Raw genomic sequence first — 15,000 nt, forward strand, 5'->3', positions numbered from 1 at the left:
ATTATTACAAACGGGCTGGAACTGTCTGGGAATATCTGAATACAAAGGATAATCATGACAAATCTCATGCAACATTCTTAACGAACTAATTGAACGACGGTGCCAGAGATTAATATCCAGACCAGGAATATTAAATTTAATCGACCGCAAGTTCTTGTCCAACAAATTAAGATGAGAATCAGCAGCTGAAGAACAGACAGGAGAGCAATACTCGAAACAAGGCAAAATAAAAGAATTAAAACACATTAAAGGCTTAAAAGCCGTTCATGAATGGCAGAGGCAAGGGATAGTGACATTGCCCTATCAAGCAAGTCAATGCCCTTGTGACTGACCATATACTGTATACATATGATCAGCACCCAAGCCCCCTCTTCACCCAAGCTAGGAATAGGTAATGGCTGCTGATTACTCAGTAGATAGACCTATAGGCTCACTCAAACCCCCCTCCTCCTTAGCTCACAAGAATGGTGAGATTGCAGCAACCAAAGAAACTAATGAGTTTGAGCGGGACGATACCACATAGGAAGTCTTTCAATACTGACATTTTTAAGGTTCCAGCTATCTTACATTTTATAAACTTTTTTTTTTTGTGTAATCTTGAAAATAATTTTTATAGACGCGATAAGAGTGTATGAAATTGAATGAATACCTTTCTCTTTTTGGATATCGGTTGTATCGAGTTACTTCCACGTCTGTTACAATATTATGATTACGTCTTCCAAGATTCTTTATTCAATTTTAGGAACATCTTTAGCATCAACGTGAATACATTGAACCAGAAGTCTCAATATATTGTAAATGTTATACATTAAACATACTAGGCACGTACTCTTTCAATACAACGAATAATCCAGTCAAATTATAAGGGAAATTAAACTCTAACTCGCTTTTCTGCCTTGCATGAACCAATATACTTGCATGAATACATTAAATGATACTCAGAAAATAAGAAAGACGGCCGACTTTGGAAAGAATCAACTCGGCTGCTTTTTGAATAAACCAGATACAATTCTCTCGAGAATTCATAGCCAAAGATGGAATTCGTTTGTAGTGGAGGGCGCGCGCTGGTTGCCAAATGGTATCGTGTACCCTCTGGAATATGTAAGCATTTTCCTTTAGGTGCTGGCGGCTGACTATAAGAAGTCATTATTTAATATAAGAAAGGTCACTGGAACAAGGCTGGCGATCAGTCGGTTGGTTCTCTCTCTCTCTCTCTCTCTCTCTCTCTCTCTCTCTCTCTCTCTCTCTCTCTCTCTCTCTCTCTCTCGTTGCAAGGGCTTGTCAATGTTATCAAATTATTCGGGTTTTTACTTATTTTGTATAAAATTTTCAATTAAAAACAATATTTTTATTCAGTGTGAGAACGGTCGTTGGAACTGGGCTGGCGACCAGTCGGTTGGTTCTCTCTCTCTCTCTCTCTCTCTCTCTCTCTCTCTCTCTCTCTCTCTCTCTCTCTCTCTCTCTCATTGCAAGGGGTTTGTCATTCTTGTGAAATGAATATTTAAGTATTTACTTATTTTGTCTAAAAGGTATAATCAAAAGCATTATTTTTTATTTTACCAGTAAAATGTTGCTAATTTTCTGTATAGAAAATACTCTTGATTTATGGCACTTATGTATTAAAATTTGTATTTATCACCGGTTTTTTCTCATAATTTATATTTTTTATCTCATATTTTCTGTACGATTCTTTATTTATTTATTAGATTTAATATAAATAATATTATTCCCTCTGTAAGAGTCGAGCTGATAAATCTCCTTTTGTTTTTCCCTCACGAAACTGTCCCCAAGTGCAGTGAGTATTTAAAGGTTTAAAGGCCGCTCATGAATGGCAAAGGCAAGGGACAGTGACATTGCTCTATCGAGCAGGACAATGCCCTAGAGACGGACCGTATATACATATGATCAGCGTTCAAGCCCCCTCTCCACTCAAGCTAGGACCAAGGAGGACCAGGGCCGATGACTCAACAGATAGACCTATATGCTCCCCCAAACCCCCAATCCTTAGCTCACAAGGATGGTGATCAAAGCAACTAACAAATTTGAGCGGGACTCGAACCCCAATCTGGCGTTCACCAGTCAGGGACGTTACCACATTTTACCATCCATTATATATTTTGTGAATGTACTGTTTTTAAAACGCTTAGAGATTTATGTTTTGGACAGAAACCTTTATCTGATTTTGTGTACTTTTCTTATTTTAGAAAGCACAGCTCTAATATGTACAATTTAAGTATTTATTTATCATAGGTTTTAATTTCTAACATAGTTTTTTTTTATCAAGAGTATATATATATATATATATATATATATATATATATATATATATATATATAAGCTTGGCTCATTTGACTGGTAAAATTTCATCCCCTTTAATAATAATATGAATAAAAGAAAGATGAAATGTTATTATTATTATTATTATTATTATTATTATTTTTATTATTTTTGTTGTTATTATTATCATTATTATTGCTGTTGTTGTTGTTTTTGTTGTTGTTATTATTATTATTATTATTTTTATTATTATTATTATTATTATTATTATTATTATTATTAATATTATTATTATAGTTAGGCTACAACTGTAATTGAAAAGCAGAATGCTGTAACCCCAAATAAGGAAAGCAGACTTATACAAAAATTAAATTGATAAGCGAAGAATAAAACTACGAAATAAATGTAAAGAAAACGTGATGAGATCGATGACATAATATTAATAATGATATGAAATCACCGATAAAATATAAACTAAGCCTTGCGTCGATTTATTAAAAAAAGGATTAGCTTCATATTTAAATTTATTTGTGGTGTTTCACCGATTCAACTGCATAATTAGGAATAACATAACACAATTTAGTCACAGATGGAATAAATTTCTAGAATACTTAGGGCATTACATCTCGCATGTGATCATTAACCACAGATGAAGTATTACGTGGTGAATGATGTAGCGTGGGTAGATCTGAACGCATTTTTATACTTATAATTAAACGACGATGCTTAGAATTAATATCGGGATGAAGTGTATGCTTTAATGACCCAAATTTCGGTGACGCAATATATGATAATCTTTCAGCTACTGAAGACTAAACAGAAAAACATGGAAGAATAAAAATCTAAAACTCCCTCAGGAGAGATTTGTGTCCAATAATCTTTGAAGGCTTCCTAACCAGATATTTATGTCATTATTAAATGGAATTGGCCTGATAAGTTCCTAAATGGTGACTTTACTATTAAGAACAGCATATAGAATTCTTGAGGATTTACGTTTGATTAAAGAATGCGATGAAAAATTATATTCGGAAGTACTTAATGTCCTATACTGTACAGTACTTACTAACAATTATACTTGTTTCATTATTCCCCATAATTTACGCCCTGAACAAAATTTAGCTATTTTTGGACGTGACAACCGTATGTTTATAATTGAGAGATGAGATCGATGTAAATAATACTGCATCTTCAGCGTAAATAACAACCTTATTATTGTGTGTGTATATATATATATATATATATATATATATGTATATATATATATATATATATATATATATATATATATATATACAGAAATATAAATGCATATATATATATATATATATATATATATATATATATATATATATATATATATGTATGTATATATATATATATATATATATATATATATATATATATATATATACAGTATATATATATATATATATATATATATATATATATATATATATATATATATATATATATATACAGTATATATGTACAGTATATATAATACATATATTTATATATTTTATATATATATATATATATATATATATATATATATATCATATACTGTATGTATAAGTGCCTGATGTATAGATTATGCTTAAATGATTTTCATAAAATAGTCTATATTTAAAAACTTTCTTTGTAGAAAACCCGTATAGATACACATATCTACATACATTCATACACAAGAGCTCCTCGAGTTGTGAATTCTTATGGTGAAGGAATTTACCTTTAAAATGACGGACTGTGGATTGCTATCACGGAATGGTCAGTCAAAGGGTGTGAGAGGAGATCCTCTCTAAAGTTGCAGAAGAGCTTCCTTACCATAATGTCAGTGTCTGTCTTGGTTTTCATTCCTTTAGGGTTGTGGTGGCTGATGTGGCGTTCGAGTCCCGCTCAAACTCGTTAGTTCCTTTGGCTGGTGCAACATCACCATCCTGGTGAGCTTAAATTGGAGGGTTTTATGAAGCCTTTAGGTCTATCTGCTGAGTCATCAGCACCCATTAGCCTGGCCCTCCTTGGTCCTAGCTTGGGTGGAGAGGGGGCTTGGGCGCTGATCATACGTATATATGGTTAGTGTCTAGGGCATTGTCCTGCTTGATGGGGTATGTCACTGTCCCTCGCCTCTGTCATTCATGAGCGGCCTTTAAACCTTAAAACCTTTAGGCTACCTGGAAAATAAATTCTTTTGATCGTCACTGTTACGCGTTTTATGAAAGTCAAGTTTTTAGATTTTCATAGTTATGAATCTTTTATGCTGTTACCAATTTACATATATTTTACTGTTTTCCAGAGGATCAAAAGGTTTTAATTCCAAACGAGTTTGAGGAAAGCAAGTCCTAAAATGATAGGAAAGAAGTAAACTTTTGAAGCACGATAGTGCATGCGAGATATTCGTGAGTGAAGCAGTGTATAGTTGAATTATTGATAAACCAAGTATTATTATCATTATTATTATTTGCTAAGCTACAACCCTAATTGGAAAATCAGGGTGCTATAAGCCCAGCGGCCCCAACAGAGAAAATAGTCCAGTGAAGAAAGGAAACAAGGAAAAAGTAAATATCTTAGGAACAGTAACAACACCAAAATAAATATTCAATATATAAAGTATAAAAAAATTAACAAAATAAGAGGTAGAGAAATTAGATTGAATAGTGTGCTTGGGTGTACCCTCAAGCAAGAGAACTCTAACCCAAGGCAGTGGAAGACCATGGTACAGAGGCTATAGCACTACCCAAGACTAGAGAACAATGGTTTAATTTTGGAGTATCCTTCTCCAAGAAGAGCTGTTTACCATAGCTAAAGAGTCTCTCCTACCCTTACCAAGAGGAAAGTAGCCACTGAACAATTGCAGTGCAGCAGTTAACCTCTTAGGTGAAGAAGAATTGTTTGGTAATCTCAGTGTTATCAGGCGTATGAGGATAGAAGAGAATCCGTAAACAATAGGCCAAACTATTCGGTGTATGTGTAAGTAAAGGGAAAGTGAACCGTAACCAGAGTGAAGGATCCATTGTAATACTATCTGACCAGTCAAAGGACCCCATAACTTTCTAGCGGTAGTATCTCAACGGATGGCTGGTGCCCTAGTGCCCTAGTCAACCTACTACCACAAAGTATGAGTGCATTTGTCAATATTATTGTGTAATTTTAAGCGATTATATATATATATACACATATATATACACACACACACATATATATATATATATATATATATATATTATGTATATATATATATGTATATATATACAGACATATATATATATATATATATATATATATATATATATATATATATACACACACACACAGTAACTATGATGTTCAGCGGTTTAAATATGTGTAGAAATGAGTTTAACAGCCCATTTTTAATCTTTATGAATCCAGTTGAAAATGAAAAGAGAGACATGTAAAACTCTATATAATCTTTCATAATAAAAAAAAGAAAAATGGCCCTTTATTCTTCTTGTACGAACTATAACATCCGACATAACCCCTTTTCATTCATTTGCTGTTTTAGACAGTGGGGAATTGAAGGAAAGGCTTCCTTTTAGGATAAGGATCAACTTGGAATATTCCAGTTCTCTCAAGCTGAACTATAAAGCGATTTAACAAGGTCGTATGCGAGGTTTAGGACCCATGAACTGCAACTTCGCCAACATAACTCCAATATTTCAGTATCTGGGGGACGTTTCACAGTTTAACTCTCGAGCTCTGGCGAGTATTAAATAGCATTTTATTTCATGTGCTGTAAAGGGATTATACTCTTTTTCGAAAAGGTTTACTTGCTTATAAACCACCCCACAATTCTCCAACCACATTTTGTTGTTCATTACGGCTATTATTAGTTTTCCCTTGGGTTTTTTCCCCATTAATCTTATATATAAGGACCCTTTTTGAGTGGGGATGTCTTAACGGTGTGAAAAGGTTTGTGTATCGCCATGATCAGCAAAACTGTACTATAGTCCATTTCTTTTATCGAGGCAGATTTGCACCGACTCACAGCGGTGCCCTTTTAGCTCGGAAAATTTCCTGATAGCTGATTGGTTGAAATTATCTCGTCCAACCAATTAGCGATCAGGAAACTTTTCCGAGCTAAAAGGGCACCGCTGCGAGTCGGTGCAAATCTGCATTGCTGAAAGAAATTATCTGTAGTTATGAACGCCCATACTAGGTTGGTTTCCTGTGAGCGATCAGACAAAAATCTCCCACCCTCACAAATCCGCAATTGGCTAGAGTGGTGTTGAAAACTGGCCAAACTCCAGACATAAATAAAGTCACGTCTGAGGCGTTTGTCCTGCAATGGACTAGAAACGGCTGCATTTGTTGTTGCTGTATGTGTAATGAAGGACCAATTTGTTTATATCTTTCTAAATGTACTGTACTGTACCCTCAAACAAGAGAACTCTAACCCAAGGCAGTGGAAGACCATGGTACAGAGGCTATGGCACTACCCAACACTAGAGAACAATGGTTTAATTTTGGAGTGTCCTTCTCCTAGAAGAGCTGCTTACCATGGGTAGGCATTTATATGCTTGGGCGTGGTACGTCTTTCTTTATATAAAGTTACTTCCGCCAAGGAAGTAATATTTTTGAGTCGGTTTATTTATTTAAATATTTGTCTATGTGTTTCTGTGGACAGGATTACGTCAAAACTACTCGACGGATATTGACGAAATTTTCACCACAGATAGATCTTAGGTCTTACACGACCCTATTGCATTTTGGAGATGATCTTGATCTAGTTTCTGTCTATTTTATTTATTTTCCTGTGTGTCTATCTGTGGACAGGCTTATGCTAAAACTACCTGACGGATTTTGATGATATTTTCACCACAGATAGAAATTAGGTTATGGACAAACCCCATTCAATTTTGGAGCTGATCCGGATCCGGATTTGTATTTTTCGCCATTTTAAAAATAACGTTTAAACAAATTGAAGGATTTTGACTACATTTCCACCACAGATAAATCTTAGGCCATGGACGACTCCATTCACTTTTGGAAATGGTCCGGTTCCGGAATTGTAGTCTGGTTTATTTGTTTTGTGTGTCTGTCTGTCTGTATCTGGACAGAATTACGTCAAAATTGCTCGACAGATTTTAACCAAATTTTCACCACAGATCTTAGGTGTTGGACGACCTGATGAAATTTCAGAGATGATCCGGATGCGGATTTCCATTTTTCGCCATTTTAAAGATAATGTAAAAAATAAATTAACGGAATTTACGAAATTTTCATATTAGATAGATTTTCGGCCTTGGGCGAGTTCATTAACATTCGGAGATGATCCGGATCTGGAGTCTGGATCAGATGCAAATCGAGTGTTTTTCTTTTTTGTGTCTTTGGCTGAGGTCAGAAATCTCTGATTGCTCTTGTTTGACATATGTTGAGGGTATTTTTTACTCAGTTTAATTGTTAACGTATTGATTTTTCCTAAAATCATCGATTTATCTGTTAATGTGTCTATCAGATTTAAAGAATAGAAGAATTTATTTAATATCCAGTTATGGTGGACACAAACCTACATTGTTACACAGATAAGATAGTGACCACTATTGGGTTAAGTTAACAAGTTGACGTTTTTCTTGATTTTCCATCTTCACTTCGGAAATGGAATATCTAATTACAGACCATCAGATTTAGACTCGCATTTATATTGTACCTTGTCGACGTGGTAGTTCGTCAACATACTGGGAACCGACAGTTTAACACAGGAACTGGAGTGGTTCAAGAGTTAAACTTTTGGCAAAGGGGAAAAATTGGAATTTTATTTATATATGTGTGTGTATATATATATATATATATATATATATACTGTATATATATATATATATATATATATATATATATATATATATATGTGTGTGTGTGTGTATGTGTGTGTGTTTATGTGAGTGTGAGAGAGAAACAGACAGACAGTCACAGTAAATCGAGAGTGGAATAAAGAGAACTTATTCCTTGAACCTTTGACATTTAGAAATAGACTTCTAATAAAAAAGTAAAACTGCAAAATGGAAAAAAATGATGAATGATAGGTGGATCTGTGTGTGTGTGCCACAGGAGAGCTCGGCCAGTGCGTGGCAGCTGAGAGAGAAAGATCAAGAGAACTTTTTGTTTTGGGGGAAGTAAAGAAGATCCCACATATTTATTAGGGCAGAAAACCCGGTTGGTTTCCCGCAGAGTGAAAAAGAAGATGAAAAATAGAAAATGGCATGAATAGAAAAATAGAAAATAAAGATTGTCTCTTATATAAATACCTGGGGTTATTAATGGTTAAAGGACGAATTTTTTAGCCAACGTTCCATGCACATTCTCAAAATCTGGATGGTTTGTTTTTATATTCAAGAAAGATAGAGAAATATACTTTTAGTTTAAAGAGGTAAAAGGTTGGAAATCATGGGAGGCGACTTGTACCATGTTCTCGGAATCATATAATTTAGAAACTTTTCCCAGTAAATTTGGACTCCATTTCTTTCTCTCTTTTCTCCTTATATCAGTGGAATGCGAGGATAAATTTCATGCAAAAATCCAGGGAAGGAAATCTAACTGATATTGGGGTGAAATGTAGAAGCAAGAGGAAGGAAATTCAAAAAATGGATAGGGAAGTTCTGGCAGAAGGATTTAAAATAGGTGAATGAAATACGGAGGCAAATAAAAAAAAAAAAAAAAGGATTGGGTAGTTTGGGGAGGAAAGATTCTTAAAAGGATAAGATGAAAGAAAAATATAGTAGAAATTTGTTTTTTTTTTATTTTATTGTTCTATCCATTGTCTTCACATTCACCCCCCAAGAGAGATTAGTTCACAAGACTTTCAACTAGGCTCCACAAGGCACTAGAAGAGCTGGAAGGCCCAGACCTACATGGCTGAGGACTATGAAGCGTGAAGTTGGATATGATGAATGGAGAAATATTGATTTAAAAGCTCAGGATAGGGACGACTTCCAAAATCTAACTGAGGCCCTTTGCGTCAGTCGGCCTAGGAGGAAGTGATGATGATGATGGTCTATTGTCCGCTTGTTTCCAGGATTGACTAACCATATCACATCACCATATAACTGGTTGAAGCCTTTCAAAGTTGAAAAGGCATCGCCATAGCAAACAGAATTGTACCAACCGTGTGTCACACGACCGTACATAGTAACGACATTTCTCTCTTTTGTATATATTATCCTTTTTATCTTCGCTCTCCCCTCGCACTGACAGCAACTTGCATCAACCTGTCTGCTTTTCTTTGTTAACTGTTAACAGAACTGGTTGCTGGTTGGACAAGAAATAGCCTGTTGTATTTTGTGACCTTCTTTCCAGGGCCTGGTGTGTATTTAAACTCGATGTTCTGTAATAAAGTTACTCAGTTGCTTTCATCTCGTTTTTGAGTCACAACCTACTCTTGGCTCGTCACATTGGTGACCCCGGAAGTCGACTCGTTCCTCCCGCCTTCCCCCCCCCCCCCACTGTTACTATGGCTGCCCCATTGAAACTTCGTCGTTTGCCAGCGGAGAGGCGTTTGCTTGGTTTCAGCGCACAGAAGACCAGTTCCGCATCAAGGGCATGACTCGCTCAACCACCAAAGCAGATTATGTTCTCACAGCGATATCTGAGGACACCTTCCCGGAAAACTCCGACTGGCTTTGTGAACAAGGAGACACCCCAATAGCGAATGACACCCTCAAAACATACCTTTCTGCAGCAGTACTCGCCGTCGCCAGCCACCCGTATAGCAAAGCTTTTTCAGCTCTCTCAACAACCGTTGGGGGACCAAAGGGCTTCGCTTTACCTCAGGGAAATGACCAATATCGCTCACCTGCAACCTGCCGCAGATGGCTCTCCTCGTAAGGTGAACCTAAATCGTGCCCTTTAGGTACGCCGTTTACCCGAACCTGCAGGCGCTCCCATACCCGATGTTGATAGTTTACCCATAAAGGACTCAATGACCAAAGCCAACGCCCTTATGGACAGCCACTTCACGACCTTCAAGACCTCCATCAAAGCCTCCACTCCTGATGAAGAGGACATCTATTCAACGTTAACCAGAGCTGACGTGAATACTGTAGGACACACACGCCTACCCTGTGACAAGCCGGAGCGGCGACAAAGCCACCCATCACCCACCACTCGCTCGGGCCCCAACCAACGACTTCTACAGCCACTTACTGCCGCCCATCGGCCACAGTTTTGCTACTACCACTCCAGATTCGGGGCTGCCGCGAATAAAATGTGCCAAAGATTGTCAGTGGCCGAAAAAACGTGTAAGTAGGCCATCGCTCATGGCGGTGGCCTCCCGTTTTTTTAATCTTTTCTTTTTATATGATGCAGGAATGGGCGTGCGATTTTTGGTAGACATAGGTATTTGTCGTTTCCTTTTGCCAAGGAAACTCTTCAGGACGTGACGTAGTCTGTCTAAGTCTGCCGACGTCTGCCTGGTAGCAGCCAACGGATCTGCGATACCCACCTACGGTTACGAGAACCTCACAATATCGTTTGGAAACAGTAAATTTAATTGGAAGTTTCTTGTTGCTGATGTCACATTGCCAATCCTCGGTGTGGATTTCCTCTCTCATTTCCACCCTCTGGTCGATGACGCCCACCGATGACTGGTCAACGCAGACTCGTACTTGTCAACACCTCTTCAATCCGCCCCCTCCAACCTTGCTCTCCACATCAGCGCACCCACGGATGCCTACGCCCACCTCATCACGTCGTACCCAGAAGTTTTCCATCCAGAACTTCACCAAACACCCACGGCTCCTGAAAAACAAGGTATTTATCACTATATCAAGACGGCAGGGCCCCCAGTCTTCGCAAAATTCAGACGTCTGGCACCAGATGGATTGGCAGCTGCCAAACAGACTTACAAGCCCTCAGCCAAGCATCACATACCAACAGACTTGCACTCTGCAATGCATGTCTTCCTACGCAACGACACTAGCAAGCCACCGCTAACGCCTCCTTACACAGGCCCTTTCCTTGTGATCCGATGTCATCTGAAAGCATGCCTAGTAAAAATTCGGGGCAAAGAAGACTGGGTCTCCATTAATCGTCTAAAACCTGTTGTCTCCTGCTAGATGACCCGCCTAGTTCACCTCTCTAGATCAGGGCACCCTATTTAACATGTACAGTATGTTATTTTTAGGGGGGGTGAACCATGTACCAACCAACCGTGTGTCACACGATCGTACATAGTAACGACATTTCTCTTTTTTGTATATATTATCCTTTGTATCTTCGCTCTCCCCTCGCACTGACAGCAACTTGCATCAACCTGTCTGCTTTTCTTTTGTTAACTGTTAACAGAACTGGTTGCCGGTTGGACAAGAAATGGCCTGTTGTATTTTGTGACCTTCTTGCCGGGACCTGGTGTGTATATAAACTCGATGTTCTGTAATAAAGTTAGTCAGTTGCTTTCATCCCGTTTTTGAGTCACATTCTACTCTTGGCTCGTCACAGAATACCCTAGAGCTTTTGATGGAATTCTCATTGACAAATATTTTAGTAGTACTGATATACATAATTAACAGACCCTTTTTAACACTTCTGGTCTACTGTAGTGGTTAATGTTTAAGGTAAAGAAAAATATCCTGTATTGTCAGGTACTAAACTTTTTTTTCTATTTATATCAGATATTAACAAGGTTATTTGGAAGTTGATAAATCAGAATCAGAGAAGATCATGCTAGAAGAATACTTTTAGACGTAACCTAATTTCAAGATGCTAATTAATATCATCACTAAAAGTACTTTGCATTGAGATACAATAAAAATTTTCATTGCCAATAAAGACTTACGACGTTACCCTTTAAATTTTGATCAAGTCCTGCGGTACTTCTCTTTGATTATCATTCAGTTAGTTAATAGATATAAGACGGGTTTCTATTATGACCAAAACCTCAGTTTTTTTTTTTTACTTTTTTCACATGAAAATCCAACCATTTCACTTTGTCTTCTGAAACTGTAAAGGATTCGTGTTAGGGGAAGACAAATTCAAGATGTTGATGTTATTTTTTTATCCGAATCACCAGATTTTAGTTTACATCATTGATGTTTCTTTGTATTACAAGGCATCCATATTTTGATTACGATTTGAGCCTTCTGGAAGCGTTATAAACGTTATAGAGTTTGTGTACTTTGTGCATGTGGTGTTGTAGCCAGTGATTTTAATCTTCTGGATGCGTTATAAACATTGTACTTCTAAAGATGAAATCTTTCTTTAGGTCAGCGAATTAGCCAGGACTCATTCAATATATCGTAATTGTTTGAGAATTTTGTTCTAGGTGACCTTGCCTGTTGAAGGTTTTGGTATTTATAGATGTTTTTTAATCATCGTCAACATTATCTTATATATCTAACGAAGATAAAAATTAGCCCTGAAGTCCGCAGATTCTGCTGTATGTAAAATAAAAAAAATACTTCAAACATACTTCAATAATCAACAAGATCATACAGCAATATGATTTTCTTGAACGAGATGATTGTGAAACCCTTCAAGTTTTAATTATATTTATTCCTCCATCCATTCAGGAAAGTGATTTGCCATTTATCTCTCTCTCTCTCTCTCTCTTTCTCTCTCTCTCTCTCTCTCTCTCTCTCTCTCTCTCTCTCTCTCTCTCTCTCCTTCTTCTTCTTCTTCTTCTTCTTCTTCTTCTTCTTCTTCTAAGTCTGTTTGTAAGGTTATCAAAGGAAATAAAAGTATCTAACGGTTAGACAATGGTTGGTTTTGTTTAAGCTGGCCCTCTGCCAGAACAGGCTCTTGCTCTAAGGCGGTCAAGGTGTCCTTTTAAAGGATTAGAGGTATGGTGTTAGTTGGCCTTTAGATTCGCTAAACCAACCGAGGCGCAACAGTTTAAAGTGATTTTATTACTGAATTGCGGGAGGAAACTTAATGAAGAGGAAATAGACTTTCAGATTGAATAAACTTGCTATTATGATTTTAATCATAACTGGTTTCAGCGTTATTATTTTTGTTTCTGTCACTGACAGAAGACTTAAAAAGATCTTAATTACTCTCAAAGGATAGAATCTAGTATGAATATTCAGTGCCTACTCATTTACAATGTTTGCGATGAATTCAATCGGTTTCTAATGGATGGTAATGAACATTCTAATGAGCTTTTGAATATTAAGTAATTATTTCTAAACCAATCAACACTGGCTGCTCTAACTAAACGTTCAAAAGAATGGTGGTTCCTTTCAAACAGGCTCTTTAGCCAAAAAAAAAAAAAAATCAATCCTGTGGGGTTATTGTTCTTTTGTAGATAAAGAATGAGATGATGTGAAAGGCTTATAGTCTGTGTTTGACCAGAAAAATAAAATCATTTAACTGAAAGGTTCTCACCTTTTGAAGCAAGTCGTTGTTTGTGATAACAGTATGGGCTTAAATATTTAAAAACCGCTCATGAATGGCAGAGGCAAGGGACAGTGGCATTGCCCTGAAAAAGTGTATGAATATATGGCTGCCTTTTCTTAGTGGTTACCCTTCCAAGTGATAACCAGATCCAACGTTGCTTAATCTAGCTAATGGAACGGCTGGAAACTGTGAGTTTGAAAGACAAACAGACAGAGAGAGAGAGAGAGAGAGAGAGAGAGAGAGAGAGAGAGAGAGAGAGAGAGAGAGAGAGTGTTAACATATAGACAGTAATAAAAGCAAAGTGTGCCGCATTGTATTTGTTCACAAGAATAAAGTAAAGAAAAAAATCGTCAAAACAAAGGATTGAGTTACAGTTCTGAGAGGTTCTGTTGCATTGTGGGAGTCCTGTCCTGTTCCGTGTATTTCTTAATGGGATGAAAAGAAAAGCTTTTGAATTGCAACATAGAAGAAACTAAAGGATGAAATAACGATTGGCGCCTTTTGCGGATGAAAGAGAAACTTAGACAAAAAAAAATCTTATGAAAGAAAGAAAAGAGTAAGGAATGTCCCCACAGCCCCGGCAGCACAAAGGTTCGGATCCTATTTGTAGAACAAAGAGCGGGATTAAATTCCTTTCCAGACGACATTCCCTCAACAATTCCCTCAACAAACCCTTGGCTAAATTTAGTCATCGGAGCAGAAAGTTCGAATTCGCTCAGAACTGTTCGACTTGAAGTTAAGGAAGCATTGTCTTTCTCTTCCTCTTCCTTCGAGACCCGCCTCCTACTTTCTTTCTCCCCTCCCTCTTTCCCCCCTTCTGTCCCCTCACCATCTCCCTCTCTTCCTCTTCCCCTCTCCTTTAGACTTTGCGCTCCTTCGCTTTCACTTGTTGATACGTTGTCATTAATAGTTTTCAAATGTTGTCTTCTAATTGTTAACTATCTTGTCATGGAATCTAGATTTCTTTATTTTTCTTTTTAACTTTCAGATTGAGAAATTGTATTATTTATAATAACTTTTGTTGGAGATCGTTTTAATTTTTCGAACATGGGGTCATATATGTGGAGAATTTGGGTATTCGACGACATCTTTAGAAAGAGATATTGTGTTTGAGAATCTAATAAAAAATTTTACTATTTTCATGAGTCACTTTTTAATGACGAAAGTCATGAATAGTCATGTGTTATAAACTCAGCAATGAGCTATCAATATATATGTATATATATATATATATATATATATATATACATATACATATATATATATATATATGTATATATATATATATATATATATACATATACATATACATATATATATATATATATATATATATATATATATATACATATATGTAGAGTATATGTATTTATATATATA

Source organism: Palaemon carinicauda, chromosome 35 (assembly GCF_036898095.1).
Source record: "Palaemon carinicauda isolate YSFRI2023 chromosome 35, ASM3689809v2, whole genome shotgun sequence".
Taxonomy (NCBI): domain Eukaryota; kingdom Metazoa; phylum Arthropoda; class Malacostraca; order Decapoda; family Palaemonidae; genus Palaemon; species Palaemon carinicauda.